Here is a 7049-nt window from a genome sequence, read left to right on the forward strand (position 1 = left end):
ACCAAATTCTGACCCATACTGTGCTGTGTCTTCTCTGCCTTTTCTACCGCTACTACAAATAGCCTCTGCTGGATGGTCTCTGACCACCTTATCCAGGTATCACTGATACACACATCAACACCCTATCTCAACAGGAACACCCTCTCTCCGTTCTCCTCTACTAGAAATCTCATACCTACAACCAATTCCGCATTCCATACCATCAATCGTCAAAATGACAGGACATAATACTGGCATTGTCATAAGACTGTCTCCTGCAGTATTCAAAATTTCTATTGGCTTACCCGAAAGAACGTAACACACAGTAACTGAAAGCTGAGCAACATTCTGGTGTTGGATCTACAGAAACAGGGAAATACTTGGCAGTTTTAAAATCTGCAACAATATAATTCTTGATATGTTTTGCCATCAACAGAACAATTTCTTCGTAGATGGTAGGTGATAAGTACGACTGCTTACCACTTCCAGTATTGCCAAAGGTTTTCAAGTGACCCATAAGAAATGGATCAAATTGTTCCATAATTCTCAGAAAATTTCTCAGTCAACTATCTCTTCACTACCTCTAAATGCCAGACCTCTCTCAACTAGAAATATTGTCACAGTCACTACATGAAAGAATGCAATACTTCAGTCCAGTATTTCTTGTTTCCCTGGACTTGTTCTTCCAATACCTTGTTAACATGAGATGATCCCTGCATAAAAGATGGGGCTTGACTTTGTTCTTCTGTTTTCAGTTTCTCCTCTGCTTTTCTCATTTCAGTAAAGCCTTCCTTGTTGGAAAACCTGTCATGTTGACCTTGCAGGAAAGTGCAGTAAAAACAATAAACCTTACCCTCTGATGAGCTGTACAGGGGTCACATCTTTAAAAAAACTGCTCACCATTGTCATGAATGGTATAAAACATTAAATTTTTTAAACAACGATAGTGCCCAGCCAGTTTGCCTTCACTTGGTTTATAATGGTGTCGAGATACTGGGAAGGTGTCGGAGGCATTTTTATTTTAACATATGGATGATTTTGCCTGAAAGAACATGGACAAATACTTTTCTCTGACAGAAAATCATATGATTGTGTCTGGATCCCATGATGCTACTTTGCTATTCATGACAGTAGGACATGAGGATTCTTCACCTTGAATGTTTTGATGTAATACGTTCTTCCTCTTTTCTGCAGATCTACTTAGGAATGCAGCTGGTTCTTCAAAAGGAACGTCTGATACTGTTTCTACATTATTAGCCTCTAGGCTTTCTTTTTTCAAAGAAAATAACAATTCTACACAGTGTTGTGTCTTTTCTAATACAGCAGCATGTTTTCATTTTGTTCTTTGTAAATTTTACTCGTCTGAGATCCAGTCAATTGAATTTTCTGTGGCATTCTTAGATATTTTGTGTGTGAGTATAATATATATTCTGAATAGAAGCAAAAGAAAATAATTTTAAAAAAATGAATAAATAATGTTGGAACTGATAGCAGCAATGTAGACATACTTCATTTAATCCTGCTGCAGGTATATTAAGCCAGTCACTTTATGCATATGTGTTACTCCTATGTCTTTTGCAGATAAATAGAGCAGCTGCCAAAGTTAATAAAAATTGAATAGAAAAATGTTCAAGGATTACAGATTAATGATTTCGTTTCCATAAAATTACTTTTCTTCAAAATTATGCTTCACTTCCATGAAAATGAAAAGGTGCCAGAATGACAGGTATAAGCCACTATCATCTCGGAAAGTTTTGCAAAAAGTGGAAATAGTATCGTAATCAACATTAGACGAATTATATTTCTTTTTAAAAACAAAACGAGAATAACATTAACAGCAAATTGTAGTACATCAAAAAAGTTAAAGACAGAAACATTTTTCGATATTCAGGTTAAATTTTTTTTGTAGATTCCCCATTACTGTTGGATTTATTTTAATGAAACCACTGGCGGTGGAATATGAGCTATGACAACAGATGACTTGCGAACACTTGAAAGAAACGAAGCTAGAATGCTCCGCTGGATGTCAGAGTGTATATGATTTAAGAGGAAAACTATATGATTTAAGAGGCATCAGATGTTGTGTGCAAGAGAAGAGACTGCGCTGGTTTGGTCATGTGTTGCGTGTGGATGAGGACGGTTGCATAAAGAAGAGCTGATCCCTAATTGTGGAGAGAACTTGTGGATGGAATACATGGGGGAAGATGCGATGGGACGAAATGGTGAGAAAGTATCTTCAGACACTGGGCTACACTGAGGAAATATCAAGGGACCGGGAGCTGTGATGATCTGCTGTACTTGAAAAGACATACCACGCTAAGTAATATCCCGGTCATCCATATACACAGGCATGTGATTTACAGGTTCTAGTGCCATGTAAAATGAACCCGTGCCGGTGGCACGTAAAGTGCACCCAGCACACTCTGCAAAGTGGTTGGCGTTAGGAAGGGCATCCAGCCCTAGAAACCATGTAAAAACAGACAATTGGAGTCTGGAGAGCTTCTTGGATGGCCAGCTCCTGTCACACCGTCAAACCCATAGCAGCAAGGTGGATGGACGTTAAACAGTGATGATGATGATGATGATGATGATGATGAGGAGGAGGAGGAGGAGGAGGAGGAAGAGGAGGAGGAGGATGTTTCTCTTACATGCCCCTACATCAAAATTAAATCTTCACAGCAACACATTTTCATTGCAAAAGATATCTTTCTCCAATAAAATGTCTTTTGCTTCAATGTTTGCCATCTTTTTCATTTCCAATTGGCTAAATACGCTGACTTTCTTTTAAATTTTCCATATATTTTCTTTCTATGATTTACATTTGCTGCGGAACACAAAGACCAGGATTTCTCATATTTTGGATTTCATGTTTTAATTACTGCTTTCGCCCTAACATCTTGGGAAAGAGGGGAAACTGGCATTTATAGAATTTTTAAGTAACAATAAAGCTAGACATTTTGATTTTCATCTCAAACTTCCAAAATGCATGTTCGATTTAACCTTTTGAGACTTCTTCATATTTAATATTATATAAGAAAACACTTCTAACAATATACGTTGTCGTGGTTATAACTCATCATCTATGATGAACTCATTTCAGTTTCTTCACATAAAATTAGATCAAGTCCCCAGCCAGAAAAGTAAAATTTCAAAATCTCTCTCTCTCTCTCTCTCTCTCGCTCTCTCCATAAATATAATTAGGATCATTATTAGCAGATGCTGTGGATTTCCCACTGAGTTCACAAACCAGTTTTAACTTTTGCTTAATTCACTTTAATTTGTTCTTTATATAAAAGAGAAACAAATCGGCATCACAAAACCTAACCTCTTTCACTCATAAACATGTGTGTGATTGTTAAAATTATTTATGCCTTTGATGTATTAAGAGTAATGATTGAACAGAAATGATATACTGTTATATCAAACACCAATTAGATTTAACTTTTGTTAGTCTTCTGTTGATCTCTATTTTTATGCTTTTCATAAATAATACCGGTGATCTAAGGGAGTAGGATTTGGAAATGTAACAATTTAATATATTCCCAAATTATTATGAGAAAACCCCTGAGATTTTATTTCTCTGCTTCTATCTCTTCACTTCTTTTCTTAAGTGCTAAGCGTTTAAGAAAAAAAAGAAAGAAAACGGAAATAAGAAAATCGACTGTATATAATTCCTAAATGTTTTAAAATGAACATAGTCCAACTGGCCTCATGATACTAAGTTATGATGTATTGGGATGCTCAAAGAAAAGCGAAATAACGTTATTTCCAGCTACTAGGACACTTAAAAATGAGGTGGAAAATTGAATTATATAGAAATATTATTTTATGTTCTCTCCCTCGTAAGAAAAAATCTTGTAATAATAAAAAATATAAGCCCTGCGTGGTTCTTTCTCTTTAAAGGAAAACCTCACCCTCCCTTCTATTTCTAGGTAACTCACTTACTTTCTCTCTCTCTCTCTCTCTTACTCAAAATCATCTGTAGGTAGCAGCAACAACAGTTACCTGTCACATTTCCCACGTGTGATTCGAACGATGAATGCTACACACAAGACAAAAGGAAAGGTACCATGGCGAGATGAAACATATTGGAAATTAATTCTAAGTCATCCTCACGTGATAAGCAGCGTGGAAATACGACAAGAGATCCCACGTTTGCACCCGAGAGAAACACAGAGGGGTGTGCATGTAGTTTGTAAAGGAAATGGTAATCAAGTCTGTATGAAGAACAATCTAACAAGGCGAATAAGCACTGGAGGGGGAAAATTAACAAGAGAAATAAAACAATATCTTTGAAAAACTACTGGAATGAAATCCTAAACATGTAAGAGACTTTCCCTCATTCTATCACTGTCTCTCGCCTTCTGCATCTCTAATCCACTGTTAAAAGTAAAGAAAATAGAAAACCTTACTCTCTCCCTATTTCTTAGTAAACTTTCTTTCTCATCTTCTCTTATTCCGAAAGCAACTGTAGGTGGCAGCACCAACAGTCGCCAGTCAAATTTCACATAAGAAAAAATGACTTATATGGAAATCAACAATTAAGAGATTCTTTTAGTTACCTCTCCCGCCCATTGCTTTTGGATATCCACATCTCTAAGCGATGTTTTTGTATGCTAATTACTGGAAAAATCTCAACTGATAAAAATGCTTCAATTTACATTACCATAACTGAAATCCTAATATATGTGTACTTATACATTGTAAAATTTAGGGGCATATTTCTTGAATTACCTTAGTTTTATGTTTTCCTCTATCCATTTCTTATCAGATTTCTGAAAATAAAAGAAAATAATATGAATGTTTGCAGGAATGATGAGATTTCAGCATCTGACATTAATAACACAGAGTTTCAAATTCTATAACAAATTATACAGAGACGACATAACTGAACAGAAATACTATAATAAATAAGTATAACTACAATTATCTGGAAGAGATAATCCAATCCATATTAACACAAGTACACATGAATTTGTTTTTTACTGATTTATAGTTTTTAGCATGGTACACTGGTTTTGACATGGGATTGGAATGAATCAAATCTTCCGGATAGAAACAGAGCCACATGATGATAAGAGAATTTTATTTCACCAATTTAAACATCTGTCAGGCTGAGAAAGTTATACAATACACCTAATGCATATTTAAAAAATAGAGACTAAAATGAAAGGAAGGAAAGAACAGATGCTAAAGATAAATGATCTTGTTGTTTAATATATTTAATATTTTTGTAGCCTCCATCAATTGAAAGATCTATTCATTGGTGAAACCTTCAAGATAAATTCCGCCGCCAACGTTGGTATCCTATTAAAAACAAATTTCCAAAAGCACGCAGTAGTATGTTTTTATCGCACTCACAGTTGCTTATCGCACTCACAGTTGCACTGCCCTTCAGGATTGTTAGAGAAGTCGTAGGATGTGGTTGTGCTGTGCAAGTTTAAATACTGAAGTAAAAGGTAAATGATTTTCCTAGTCAAACACTTTTTAAACTTATAATAAATATTCATTGAGCAAGCTGTTGATATGCATATGAGGCATTTTATTATTTTTTATTTTTCTACTGAATGATATAAACACTTCTGCTAATGATAAACTTATGAACGAATTTTCTGTTTAGCTGCTTATTGTTTGTCGTCTTCTTTAAAATGCCTCGCACTTGTGTGAATAAGGCAGACAACTTCTGCAACATTTGTGGTGAGGTGACCTTTGCATCGCAGAGGTGCCGTATTACTGCTCTGGTTAGAAAGGTATATCACCTATGTTTTGGATGCAAGATTGGCGACCAGGATAAGAAGTGGGCTCCTCGCATGTGTTGCAACACTTGTGCTACTAGCCTTCACCAATGGTTGAACAGGAAAAGGAAAGGAATATCTTTTATTGTACGAATTACGTGGCGGGAGCCAACAGACAATACAGGCAATTGTTATTTCTGCATGGTACTTCCAGTGAAAAAGGGCTTTTCAAAAAAGAGTCCCATGAATATCGAAATATTCCATTAGGTATGCGCCAGGTTCCACGTGGAAAATGTCTATCTGTTCCTGATGCACCAACTTCCATATTCTTCGAGTCAGATGAAGAAGGGGGTGAAGAGGAAGCAGAAGGGGATAACAGTGCTGGATTGCAGAATGACCAAAATTTTGATGAAACACACTCCTCTAGATCACAACGGGATTCCATGGCCTTGACAAGGATCTATGACTACCTGAGAATAGGGCAGAGCTGCTAGGCTCTCGTCTTCAACAGTGAAATCTCCGAATAGCTGATGTAAACTTTCAAAATTTCATGACCGTCAGCAACAGTTCAGCAATTTTTTCATAATGGAAGGTGATTTATTGGCCTGCAAAAATATTAATGGTCTGATGGAAGCACTTGATATTAAATACGAACCCAGTCACTGGAGGCTGTTCATAGATTCATGAAAAATTTGCCTGAAAGCTCTCTTGTTGCATAATAGCAATAGTGAACCTTCAGTTCATGTGGTCTATGAATCATATATGAAAAAAAAAAACATAAGAGAATATAAAGCTTATGCTGCAATGCATAAAATATAGTGAACATCAATGGCAGCTCTGTGATGACTTAAAGGTTGTTGCTTTTGTGATGGGCTCTCAGGACGGATACACCAAGTTCTGTTACTTTCTGTGTGAATGGGATAGCTGCGCAAGAGGTTCGCACTGTATCAGGAGAGACTGGTCACCTCGTCAAACGTTGAAACTTGGGATGAAAAATGTTCAACTTCCACCTCTCACTGAGCCAAGCAAAATTTTTCTCCCATCACTACACATAAAAGTGTGGCTCATGAAAAAATTTGTAAAAGCTATGGACAAATCTGGTCAATGATTCAAGTATTTAACATCAGAATTCTCACCCCCACTGAGCAATGCTATGATAAAAGAGGGAGTCTTCATTGGTCCTCAGAGCTGAGAGCTTCTTAAAGAATTAATGGAAAACCTCGCCAAGGCTTACAAGAATATGGGATGTAACATGTCATGTTAAATCCACGTTTGGAGACACATTTAGACGTTTTTCTAGCGGGCTGTGGGGCAGTTAGTGACGAACATCGTTGA

General features: G+C 36.5%; 1 protein-coding gene across 1 annotated transcript in view; it reads right to left on the minus strand.

The window, feature by feature from the left end:
* Positions 1–7049, minus strand: part of LOC115221043 — a 336595-nt gene that overhangs the window by 167099 nt on the left and 162447 nt on the right. The gene's annotated exons all lie outside the window — the stretch shown is intronic.

This window comes from Octopus sinensis, linkage group LG17 (genome assembly GCF_006345805.1).
Source record: "Octopus sinensis linkage group LG17, ASM634580v1, whole genome shotgun sequence".
Classification (NCBI taxonomy): Eukaryota; Metazoa; Mollusca; class Cephalopoda; order Octopoda; family Octopodidae; genus Octopus; species Octopus sinensis.